The following is a 12,937-nucleotide window of genomic DNA, read 5'->3' as shown; positions in this document are numbered from 1 at the left end:
AGCTTGTGCACCAGACGGAAACTAGATCGTTTGTTATAGCCTGGCCTCAGATGCCAAGCAGCATCACTACCGCCATTGTATTAGTCAGGGTTCTCCAAAGAAACAGAACCAATGGGCTATAGATAGATAGATATAAGGGGAGATGTATTATAGGAATTGTCTCACGCCGTTATGGAGGCCAGGAAGTCCCACGGTCTGCTTTCTGCAAGCAGGGGACCCAGGCAAGCCGGTGATGTCATTAAGGCCTGAAAATGGGGGTGGGCAGGGGAGCCGATGGTCTAAGACCTGATACGAGTCCGAGTCCGCAAGCCCAAGAACCAGGAGCGTGGATGTCTGGGGGCAGAAGATGACGGACGTTTCAGCTCAAGTAGGGAGTGAACTAGCCCTTCCTCTGCCTTGCTGTCCTACTCAGGCCCTCGGTGGATTGGACGATGCCCGCCCACATGAGGAGGGCCATCTGCTTTAGTCGGTCCACCGATTCAAACGCTGATCTCTTCCCGAGACCTGCTCACAGACACACCCAGAAATAACGTGTTACCAGCTCTCTGGGCCTCCCTGAGCCCAGTCATGCTGGCATATAACAGCAACCGTCAGCGCTCTGTCTTAGAACTAAGACAGCCCACATTCAAAGGGAGAGATCACAGAGCCTGCTGGCCAGTGGAGGATGCTCAGCATCGTATCATGAGAATGTGTGAGATGGACTACATCCAGTACGGCCACAGTTGGAGCCCAATCTGCCACAGTCCCCGTGAGAAGGAACTCTGCTACCCCAGCATCGCCTTCCATCAGGTTACCAGGTTCCTGTGCATTGAGAAGAACTGGGCTTTTCAGGAATTATCAGACACGGGCTCTGTCTCCCAGCCGCTGGGGCCCCTCCTCTACCTCCTCAAACCTACACCAAAGTGGCCACGGCACTCTGATGAATGGAGGTTATGCATGGGCTCAGCCATGTGGGCTTCCAGTCCTCAAGGCTCATCTGGCCATAGGCATGTCACCATTCCCCAAGGAGACCAGCCAGTGATCCAGTGGCAAGTAAATTACATTGGGTCACCTCCATTATGGGAGGAGCAGTACTTCTTTCTCCTTGGAATAGACTCTCTAAATATGGACGTGCCTTCCCCACTGTCCACGCTTCTGCTAAGGTCGCCATGCACGGACTTACCGAAAACTTGTCACACAATCACGGTGTTTACTTAAGAGCCAGGGTAAGGAGGAGAGGGTGACTTCCGCGACTCAAAACAAAATATGGGGAAATTATAAAATTAATATTTTACCTTCAACAACTTCAGACTTATCAAGAGTCTTTTCTGGCAATGTGAGACCAGCAGATGTTTTGTTTCAGAGAAGAATTATTTAAAAGAATCCTGCCCCACTGCACCACAATCGAATTTACTATGAAAGATTAGCTGAAGGAAAAATAAAACACTTTCTAATTTATTATAGGAAAACATTTCTCCAACTGTCTGCCAAGCTTTCTACCAGTTGCAGACCTGGAAGCATGTTGATCATCTGATTCCATTTTTTTTGAAAATCCATAACTTTTATTCTTGAAGCCACACTGAAAACAGTGCCTGTTTCCCAGGGTTGCGTCTCAGTAAATTAATCTGAACTTTTCACCAGGAGCTGAAGCTGTATATGGTCAAGATTCCTGGCAGGAAGTCAGCTTTCCATTCGTTCCAACGGACCATTGTCCCTGGCCATGGGGACCTGCCTCTGACCTCCCAGCCAGCTCCTGGTTGCCCTCTAAAGGAGCCAAGACCCACTCTAATATCAGCTCTGTCCCTGGCAAATGCCAGAGCTGTGGCTTTGGGCTCTCTCGTTCCTCCAGAAACAGTTCTGCTCTCTCAGCCTATGGCAGGTCAGAACCAGATCATCGAGGCACTGCCCAAGCCCAGCCTCATTCCTGAAGTAGGAATGTTGGCTGGTGGGGCTAGATCTGTTTATTTTCTTTAAAAAAGTCTCCTTGCGAGGTAAGTTTGGACCCAGCTTGTCCCTGAGTAGAAGTGGTGGTGGCTGCAGAAAAGGTCTTGAGGCAGCCATATGCACCCACCCCTCACCCCCGTTCTTTCCATCACCCTTCACTAATTTTAATGACCTGTGGTCTCAGAGCTGGGGGTCGAAAGAGGAGCAGAGAGGTCCTGCTGAGGGGGACAGGAGTGAGTGGCAACAACATAGCACAGAAGTAAAAATGAGTTACAAACTCCCCAAATGTAAAACATAGCACAGAAGTAAAAACTCCCCAAATGTAAAACATAGCACAGAAGTAAAAATGAGTTACAAACTCCCCAAATGGTGGGGAACATTTGGGAGTGGGGGGTCGGGGAAGTCATACTGGTCAGGTCTCCTTCATGTGCACGGAACAGAACCCCATACCAAATCAGCTCAAACAAAAGGGAGATTTACTGGCTCACCTAACTGGGAAGTCCAGGGGTATCTGCTTCGGTACAGCTGGATGCAGAGGCCGTGCAGTGGTGTTATTTAGGCTCTGACTGTGTCTGCTTTTCTTCTGCACAGAGGTGCTCTTCCGAGGCAGGCAAGGTGGCCACCGGCAGCGGCAAACTCGCAGCATCCCAGGTGAGCGGTGACAGTGAAAAGGGCAGTTCTCTTTTGCAATATTCTCATATCCATTTCAGAGAAGTCTGACTGGTCCTGTTTGAGTCACATACCCATCCCTGAACCTAACCTCTGTGGCCATGGGAGTTGGATCCTCTGATTGGTCCACCTGTGTCATATGCCCACCCCTGTGGCAGGGGCAGAGCTGTGACTGACAGCCCTACCAGGATCACATGGCATGAGGAAGTTCTCCAGAAGAACCCAAAGAAAAGTGAGGGAAAGCTCGCTGGGCAGATCAAACGCACTTCCCGGTCCACTGCGGAAGGCTTCTCTGAGGAGGCGTACCCGAGCTGGCAGTCATGGCTGGGCAGGATTGACTAGGGAGAGCGAGGAGAGAGCAGAGGGACAAGGTGTGGGACAGGAGTGACCCCAGGGAGTGGCTGACGAGGAGAACGCTATAGACTAAATGTCTGTGTCACATGTTGAAACCTAATCCCCAATGCGACAGCTTTTGGAGGTAGGACTTTTGGGAGGTGATTAGGTCATAAGGGTAGAGTCCCCACGAATGGGATTAGTGCCCTTATAAAAGAAGCCATGTGAGTGAGGACACAGAAGTCTATAAACCAGGAAGCAGTCCCCCAACAAAACATGCATCGGCCGGTGCTTTGACCTTGGACTTCAAGCCTCCAGAACTTTGAGAAATAAATTTCTGTCGTGTATAAGCCGCCCCGTCTATTGCGCCCTGCCACAGCAACCCGGGCTAAGACAGAGAGGAAAGCAGGGGGACCCCAAAGAGATCCACTCACCTGCCGCCCCCTCCTCCAATTCTCACCTCTCCAGGACCATCCAGTGTTTGAACCTGGGGGTCGGGGCAAGGGGTACAGTGGTGAGAGCTGAAAAATCATACAGGACCCAGACTTGCACTTGGACTGTTTTGAAAATGGAGTCTGGCACCACAAAATCCCAGCTGGACACATGTTCAGGTGTGCAACTCAGAGATCCCAGCGGGAGGGGAGAGGCAGAGTGGGCAGGTGTGGCTACCAAGAGCTTTCTGGCAGATGGTCCTGTCCCCATGGTGAGCTGGCTGAAGTCTCCAGGGACAAGAGAGGACAGTCACTGTTAGGCTTTAATAGCAGAGGAAGCAGCATGGATGAGCCAGGAGCGTAGTACTTGGAATCGAACATCCTGGGTCTGAATTTTTTTGTATTTTTAAAAAGTAAGTATATAACCATGTAAAAAGTCACCCATAAATCCAGCATCTGGAGATGACCGCTGTTAGCAATGTTGTATATATCCTTCTACACTTTTACCTATTTTTGTATACTTCTATACTTTTCACACAAAATATATAGAGGCGACTCTACTGACCAAATGTTTCCTCTAACAGAAAGGGGGAGGTCGTCCTGTTTCGTGGCCCTGTTAACCATGACACGTAGTCACATTTTTCATGCCATTGCCCGCCCTTCTGTTTAACGGTGAGGGTCTGAGCTCCGGAGGAGGGAAAAGGCTTGCGAGTTGCTGATGGGTCTGAACAGTCCCCCAGCTCCGGCTCACTCAGGGCCCCTTCCCGCCCATGACGCCACTGCACATGGTGAGTTCCCTTCTGCAGGTGACACTTATGTTCAACATGGGGCCTGAGGCAGCAGCGAGGGGCAGGTGCAATCATGCCTCAGACTGCCCCAGCAGATTCCAGTGCTCACGTGCCCTCGACCCCACACAACGGCAACCTGTGGGGCAGCCACCAGGCCTTCCTGGCCAGGGCCCCGGACCCTGGACCCCGCCTCCCAGGAACTGCCTCCTCCTGCCCTTCAGCTAGGCCCAGTTGCTACACAGAGAGATGGCCCTAGACTTTACCTCTGGCCAAGAGAAAAGGTGTGGTCGGTTCAACCGAAGGCCGTGGGCGCATCCCAAGCTTGTCCATCTTTGGGCTGTCGGGGGACACGTGGTGTGTTTGTCCTGTGGCTGGACAATGAATATTCTTTGGCTCCAAGAAGCGCGCTTTCATCAGGAAATGTCACAGCAGTGGACATCAGGGGTCCTGATGACGCATCCAGCCTCCTGGGAGGCAATCGCGTCTCCCCGAACCTTCGCAGAGCTGGGGAAAGCGGAGTGATTAAAGCACAGCAGGAGACACATCGGACAGGGCTGCGTCTGCTGAAGCGAGAGAGGGAAATCGCCATGGAACAGGGCCCAAGGGCAGGGAACACCGGCTTTGGAACCTACTAGCCTGGGTTCGGAATCCCTGCCAGCTCTTGCTGGCTGTGTGACCTTGATATATTGCTTTCCCTCTCTGAGCCTCACCCTTTACATCTATAAAATGGGATTACCCATCCTACCTACCTCCCCGAGTTGTTGGAAAGTAAATGAGGTAACAGGCTGGAGGTCTCAGCCAGTGCCGGCCACGTTACCCACTGTTATTATTATTTGTCTGGTGGTTCTGAGAAAGGAGAGATCTCACAGAAGTAAGTGTAGGTGCCTGGAAACACTCCGAACTCCAAACTATGTGTTAATCACTTTCTAAACTGTACTATGCATTTCCTGCCTTCTTGAATGGAGTAACTGAAATTTCATATTTTCCCAATAATTCGGAATTAACATTACCAAATGACCGCATCCTGCCATCATACAGTAACATCTATAAAGGTGACCAGATGCAAGTCGGGCCACTTGTCCAAATGCTAAATGGCCCAACCCAAGGTGGCTCTGTTCCAAGAATACCCATATCAGCTTTTTTACGGTTTGCCGGGCTCCTCCGTCAAGGTCAGGTTCTGAGTTACTGCTTCTCACCGCTTTCGGCAAGGCTTGCTCAACCCATCACCACCTCCTATACCACCACCTTACGGCTTGAGCTGAGAAACCAGACAAGGAAGCCTGTTACGAATCCACGGAAAGCAAGAGTTAGAAGATCTCTACGGAGGAGAGGAACGGACTCTTCCGCACAGTAAAAAAAGCTTCGGTAGAACTCCCTGAGACAGTTACCCAAGGCCTTTCACTCACGTCCCATTTCTCAGCCTCTTCCCAATAGCTGAGGTTTTAGGAGTCAGACCCCCCCAGAAACTATGCTCCTCTGATGTGACTTCCAACATGGAGAGTGCGTCAAGATGCTTTGTTGTTTAGAAACATGTAAAATATCATAACATATAATATTATAAATAATATAAAACATCACTGAAATGATTGCCATCCTCTTTTAGTATTTTTCTAGAAAACAGATTTCAGCTGAGTTGAATTAAAGTCTCTGACGCTCCGGGTTTCTTGTTCCAGCCTGTAAGGACCACTCTGAAGATGGTTAAGGAGCGGCCTCTTTAAGTCAGCCTGTACTTCCTAATCACATGATTTCTCAGCTCCTTCTCCTCCCTGCTCATTCCTCAGTGTCTTTATTCTGTAGTCACTGAGCTTCTCTCCCCCAGTGGTCACGCGCCAGGCACCAGGAGGGCACCAAGGGTCCTTGCTGCCAGAAGTCTCCATCTGGCGAGGGGAACAGTCAGGTAGCAGTGGTCAGCCCTACCTTGTGACCAGGATGTAGCAGGTATAAAGTCCCTGGGCACTCAGAGAAGGTAATGACCAGATCTTTCTGGGTTGGAAAGGGGGAAGCTTACCAAAGAGGGGACATTTGAGCTGAGTTTTGAATGGCAAAAGGGAGGAAGGGTATTCCTAGAGAGGAAACAGCTTGTGCAAAGGCACGGAAGTGTGAACACTCACAGCTTGTTTGGAGCCAGGCAGGGCTGGGGCAGAGGCTGAGGCCAGAGTGTTAAATGTCCTGTCAGCATCTAACCATCGTCAGAGAGACAGTTCCAAGTAGGACCAGAAGGACCCAGGAATCCCCTCGGACCCTGTACCTATTGGCTGGAGCTGACCCCAGGAGACCCCCCCAGTACTGCCTGAAGAATCAGGAACTCAAGGTTCCGCATGGGCTTCTGAGCCACGGCCACCCTAGGCCCAGGCACATCTTCAAGAGCTGTGATCGTCAGCGGAAGGCAGCACATGTAGACAAGCCTCTGGCCCCAAATGTACATTTCCACAGAGTGGCTGATCTCCTGGCCAAAAAGGCTGAATGAAAATAATCTCGGGGAGATTTCCAAACCAGACTCTGACGCATTCAAACCAAAAAGACTCAAAGATTTGCACAGTTGATGGAAACTAAAATATCAACAGGCTCCTCCAGCTTGGGGACCACTTTGCCCAGTGATTCAGCAAAAGATATTTGTTTGCTGAGCACCTGCCAGACACCGGAGGAGAGCAGAGAGTTTGACACCATCCCTGAAATAAACCATGGTTCATCTTTATAGCAGCTGAAAAGGAGATGGCTTTATATATACCGACCTGGAAAGCTCCTAAGATGTATTAGATGAAAAAAGCAAATTGCGGAATAGTACACAGCATCTCAGATGTACCAAATTAGAAAGAATGTGTGTGTGCCCGTATAAGTGCATGCCCAAAGAACTGGCACGTCTTGCAAAACCCCACGCAGCCATATCATTAACCCCATTTTTCAAATAAAATTATAAGGTTCTGTGAGGTATTTAGGTAACTTAACCATACAGCTACTAAGCTGTGAAACTGGGGTATAATAGTAACGACCACTATGATTTATACAGTAGACCTTAGAAGTCCGTTCATCATCGATGCACAGACGACCTGGTTCTGGGCCTTGCCGTTTTGTGTTTTTCTGCTTCCCGATGAGAGACCTCTGCCACAAGCATGCTCTGCCAGAACCTGGGTCAGGCCAAGAAGCATCCGAGCTTGATCCCCCCTCTTCGTATTTATTAGACATGGAGGTTCTGGGGCAGTGTTGTATGCGTGAATAATGTGCCTGGCATTATTCAATCCAGATGTCCCTTGGGACAGAAAAAAACCACCCAGAACCCTGGAGCAAACTGGATCCCAATGATTGATACAAGTTCTACTGAGTGAATGTTGATTACAGCAAACTGAAGAAAGAAGGTCCAGACTTCTCAATGGCATGTTTCACTACAAAGCTGCTTAGAATGAAGGGCTTCCAGAAGTCATCCGCACAGTTTTCCACTTAGCCAGGAAATACTTCCCCTCCAAATGCACAGAATCACGTTGGTGTATCACGTTGGGGTTTACACTGATTGATAAATATCTGAAACTTGATATGTCTCACTATTTAATGATGAAAATCTGCTCTGAACTTTGTAACTAGAGTATAGGAAATAAATACTAGAATTTAAAGGAAAAAATATTGATATAGTAAAGGTTTTACAAGAACTGGAAAAATACACACTAAACTCATTCATTCATTCATTCAACAAACATGAACTGAATATCTACAATGTGCCTGGCACCACTCCAACCTTTGGAGATAAATGATGAAAAATACAAATGAAGTCCCTGTCCTCAGGGCACTTATATTCAGGGGTCACCTCTGGAAAAGAAACAATAGAGGATGGAGGTTGAGAAGATGAAGGAAAATATTCATTTTGTCTCTATTGTTAGAATTTTTCATAATAAGAATTAACTATTTGAATAATCCACTTCTGAATACTTAAAATGTATTTGTAATATTTTCATTGAAATGGTACCTTGGGCTTTGGGGGTATTTCATTTTCAAGCCTATTTGCCCAACTGCTAAGAGTTTATTTCTAATAACTTTTGTTTTAATTACCATTACAGTAATGTTCATTCAGAAAATTAAAATACAGATAGATACCACTCAGGGGGACCTTGCTGCACACCAGCCACTATACTAAACCTTTTACACACACGATTTTACCTGATCCTCATAACTAACTACACTATGAGGTAAGAACTATACCCAGTTTATAGATCAGTTTTCAGAGCCGAGCTTTCCCCCAAGAAACATGTGACAAAGTTTGAAGACATTTAGGTTCTCGCATTGTGGGAAAGGGGGTGATTGCTACTGTCATCTAATGGATAGAGGCCAGGGATGCTGCTAAACATCCTGCAAGGCACAGGACAGTCCCTAGAACAAAGAATTCTCTTTCTTTATGTCAATACATATCGACAGTGCCGAGCTTAGGAAACCCTATCAAAGACGAAGAAACTGAAGTTCAAGAGACTCACCTGCCCAAGGTCACACAGCTAGTGTGCTGTCAGCAGAAGAGTGGCCACGCAGACCTGTGAATATGTCACCTTACCTGGCAAAGGGAAATTAAAGTTGCAGATGGGATTGAGGTTGCCGATCAGCTGATCTTAAAACACAGAGGTTAGCCTGGATTATGGGCAGAATATAACCACAAGGGTCCTTAAAAGTGGAAGAGGGAGGCAGAAAGAAGAACAAAAAGATGGCCCTAAGAAGTTAAGGAGGACCTACCCGGCTGCTGCCGGCTTCGAAGGAAGGGGACCATGAGCCAAAGGAATGCAGGTGGCTTCTAGAAACTGGACAAGGCAAAAAAAGAGATTCTCCCCTAGGGCCTCCAGAAAGGAACACAGCTCTGAGACACCCGATTTTAGCCCAGTGAGACCCATTTCTGACCTCCAGAACAGTAAAAAGTAATAATAAGTGTGTATCGTTTTAAGCCACTCTTTCGGTGGTAATTTGTTACAGCAGCCACAGAAAACTGACATGCCCCCACCAGAGCATCATTACCTGTTGGCTTGTCTGTCTGCCCACGTAGAGTCTGAGCTCCAGGAGCTCAGGAGAATGTCAGTCTCAATCACCACGTGGTCCCAATCTTAGAGGGTGAACAAATAAACTTAAGAATGGGACAGAGCTAAGAGAACACTTAGGCCATCCAATTATTTTACTTGAGTGAACACTGAGGTCCAGAGAAGGGAAATGACTTGCTCGAGACTGCTCAATTTATGCCAACCTAGGCTACCACCCTGCCTTCCTTCTGGCCACTAAGCCACAGAAGCCCCAGGACGGACACTACTGCCAACTCACCATTGTGTACAGGTACCATGAGGTCATAAGAAATCCCTATGGAACTCGGAACACCTGGGAAAATGTAAGTATAAGGTGAGACCAGACGATGCCTAAGATGACTTAAGCAATCTTAAAAATGTTCACTCCAACGGAGCAGCTGCTACACCTATAACTACTCGGGCAGAGCAGCACCCAGCACCTGCCTGCTCATCTCAATTTAGGGAGACATATTCACCCGAAGCTTTAGAAAAAGCCCATGGGGCCCCAGCTAATGCACACTAGAGGCCTGCTTTCAAGAAGCTTAGCATTTCACACCTCTGGCCAGAGCCAAAGCTTCGGGCGCACTGGGAAAAGGCACTTCATCCATAAGACATCTTTTCCCATACGTCATAAAATTATCATACTAATTCCATTAGAAAAAGACACTTTACTCCAGATCAGTCAGAAAACTGTCATAGATTCACTCGAATATGTGTTACCACATCTATGGAGTAAAAGGCTCCCCCGTGGATGGGAAGCCTTTGTGCAGTATGCAACGTGCAGAACCGTACACGGCAGGCCTGCTGGGCAATCTGGTCTCGTCCCCTTCACTGACCTCTTCCCTCAACCCCTACCCCAGCTCCAGTTTATCATTTCATGTATAATCCTCCACTAGGGGCCCCAGCTTTTACTCCTCTTCCCTTGCAGACCGCAGAGGTTGAAGATGAGCAAGGGAAGGCTGATTTACCGAAGCACACGAGGAGGCGGGGAGGCAGGACACAGAGAATTCTAACGGAACGAATGGCCGTGGGCCAGGAAATGGTCAAGAAAGTATAGTGGCTCACAGCACAGGCCTTGGGTAGATAGAAAAATCCAGACCGCTTGACACAGAATTGGTTTTGTCTGGGGGGAAATGTGCCCTAGTTTTGCCACAGGCCACTCTCTGTGCTCTCTCCTCCTGCCTCTGCCCCCTGTGCTCCCGCCAGCCTTGCCCATGTGTCCCCAGAAGCCCTATGGCCAGAGGAAGACCAGGTACCTCGAGTAGGCCCAGTGAGAGGGACACAGGTTTCACTGTTGGCCCCGCAGCTCGTGAGCTGTGCCGCCCGCCCCTCACCTGTAACGCGACGGCAATCACAGCACCTGCCTCACACTGCTGCTGTATCGGGGGGTCCACGGGCGGCAGCTGGAAGACACCTGGTCTGACGATGTGGTATCATCACTCCCAGCTGGGAGGCTCTGGAGCCAGGCAGGCGGGGTGAGGGGAGAGGGAAGAGACCCTGCAAAGGCCCTGTTCTCAGTTCTCCGATCGCCTTCTTGCCCGCGCACACAATTCTGACCTGGCTGTCACTTCCGTCTGGCCAGAATATCGTGTTCTGCCTTTTTAAGAGAATTACCAAGTGCCTTTTTTTTTTTTTCCCATTACCTAGGTTTCAATTAGAGTGAATTCAGCTGCAAGGAAAAGAATACCCAACTCACAGTGGCTGAAACAACCAAGACGTCTAATTGTCTTGTGTAACAAGTCACCAAATCCTCAACAACAATGTTCTCGAGGCTTTCTGAAAAATAACTTCTCCAGTCAGCTATCACCAGTGTGCCATCTTTCTGTCCCTAAGACTTGCCCATAACCTGCTGGTGGCCAGAAGTAAGAGGCTCTGTTTAATTTTTCTTTTTCAACGAGGGAGCAAACGCCTTCCCAAAGTCCTCCTAACAGACCTCCCCTTACATTTCGGGGACCAGAACAGGGTCGCCAGCCCTCTCCTAACGCGATCTTGCCCAGGAGAAACGGACAAGGGAAAGGACCCCTTTCGCTAATCACAGGAAGGAGCTGGGGCCCAGAGTGGTTCAGTCCCTCATCCAAGGCCACAAGCGACTCTGCGGGAAGGCCAGGAAGAAAACCGGGCCACTGGCCCAGCAAGCTCCCACCCCGTCACCACGCGCCTTCTCGACTGACTCGGGCCAACTCAAAGGCCCCAAAGGGCCGGAGGACCGTCCCCAGGACTCTGAGCTTGGCCAGAGGCATGACATGGACAAGGTCAACACTGTTACCGAACAGAGTATCCAGTGTGCCCAGACGCTTCTTGCCCGCCTCCAGGCCCCATGGATGGGGAGCCAGAGCGCTTCCTGCCCCTCGAAAGAGCTTGGCAGGCCAGTCAGCGGAAACCCAGAGCCTGACAAATAGCATCTCTATAGCTGCCTGGACACCCGCCAAGCTGCCTCATTCCCCAGGGCTGACCTCATGCTTCTGAAGAGCCTCAAGACGCCTGAGGTCTGTGTGTTGCCTCTCCTAGTTCAGTTCTGCTGCCAGCAAAGGAACTGGCCCAGGCTGGGGGCCACGCGGAGAGGTGGGGACACATGCCCAGCAGCTCTCCCCACCACTCACGCCTGCCTGCCAGAGTCTGGGCCATGCAGGCCCATTCCAGAAGAAACTGAGCAGCACCCTCTCACCTCTGAGATGAGGCCCGTTCTGATCCGTCTCCCTGTATCCACCAATCCCAGGGTGTCCCTTGAAGACACCTTCACACTCTGGCTATTTCTGTCTGTTTTGTTCCAGACTTCTGGAAAAGGCATAAAAGGCACAGAGTTCATCAGAGACGCTAAGAACATCTCTAAAGTCGGTTCCACCATCTCAAAGAGAGCTGGCGAGCTTGTGGCCAGCGTGAGGCCTGTGCTTCGTGATAAAAGTACTATCTAGTTAACTCAGAGCTGAATCAGGCACCCACTCCAGCCTTGCTATGGTCACCCAGTCCACTGAGGCCAGAACATGCCCCAAAACAAGAGCCTTGCACTTTGTGCTCCAACTTCTTGATATTCTTTCTGGGTCAAACACCTATTGGCATTTGACAGGGGACAAGGCCAAGGGTAGACAAGGAGAACAGCCTGGAGAAACAGCACACAGCCAGACCCCTGGACACATGAGCTCCCTCCCACCTCTTCCCAGGGCAACTCCTAGCAATCATCGGCACCCACCCACCCAGCCTGCAGCTCCAAATTTGTTTTTTCTCACGTTCACTTAAAAGTTTTTATTCCCCTTGTAAAACCACACACTAACAGTCACGTAGGACCGGAGAGAGGCCTCACTTTTTTGCCATCCTCTCTATGGCCTGACTAGGGGATCAGACACAGCAGCTGGAGATTTTAAACTCTCCTTGCAGAAGCGTTTCTCAGAACAGTGGCTCCCACTCCTCAGAGCTTGAAACGTCCGCATACCTTGAAAGTATGCAGGCTGCAGGGCTGCACGAACAGAGTGGAATTTTCCATTTATAGAATAATAACCTTCATACCACTCTGGGGGCCTCGTTCTCGTGGTAAGAGCTCAGAGTTGTGTCAGCAAACCTGCCACGCTTCTGCAGGAGCCCCACGCCATTCGAGCTCTTTTATTTATTTTTGGTGGGAGAAGGGGAGGAAATAAAGGAATGACTTTTTCACTTGAGTGCCAACACAAACTTGAAAAAGGAACTGGGTTGGCAAGTACAGAATATTACTGCCTGGTTTCAGGACTTAAATCAACCATTAGGGAGTAGGAGGTGAGGAAGAGACTAGAAAAACATATCT

General features: G+C 49.4%; 1 long non-coding RNA gene across 1 annotated transcript; it reads right to left on the bottom strand.

Moving 5' to 3' along the window:
• Positions 1-1,575: 1,575 nt before the first annotated feature.
• On the bottom strand, positions 1,576-4,826 carry LOC120608889 (uncharacterized). Its single transcript, XR_005654564.1, has 3 exons — positions 4,408-4,826; positions 3,360-3,412; positions 1,576-2,930 (listed from the first exon to the last, which is right to left on the bottom strand). It is a non-coding gene; the product is annotated as an uncharacterized LOC120608889 (long non-coding RNA).
• Between the last annotated feature and the right edge of the window lie 8,111 nt (positions 4,827-12,937).

Source organism: Pteropus medius, unplaced genomic scaffold (genome assembly GCF_902729225.1).
Source record: "Pteropus medius unplaced genomic scaffold, Ma_sr-lr_union100, whole genome shotgun sequence".
NCBI classification, from domain to species: domain Eukaryota; kingdom Metazoa; phylum Chordata; class Mammalia; order Chiroptera; family Pteropodidae; genus Pteropus; species Pteropus medius.
The sequence above is the reverse complement of the archived record's forward strand: the minus strand, read 5'-3'. Positions and strand labels throughout refer to the sequence as shown.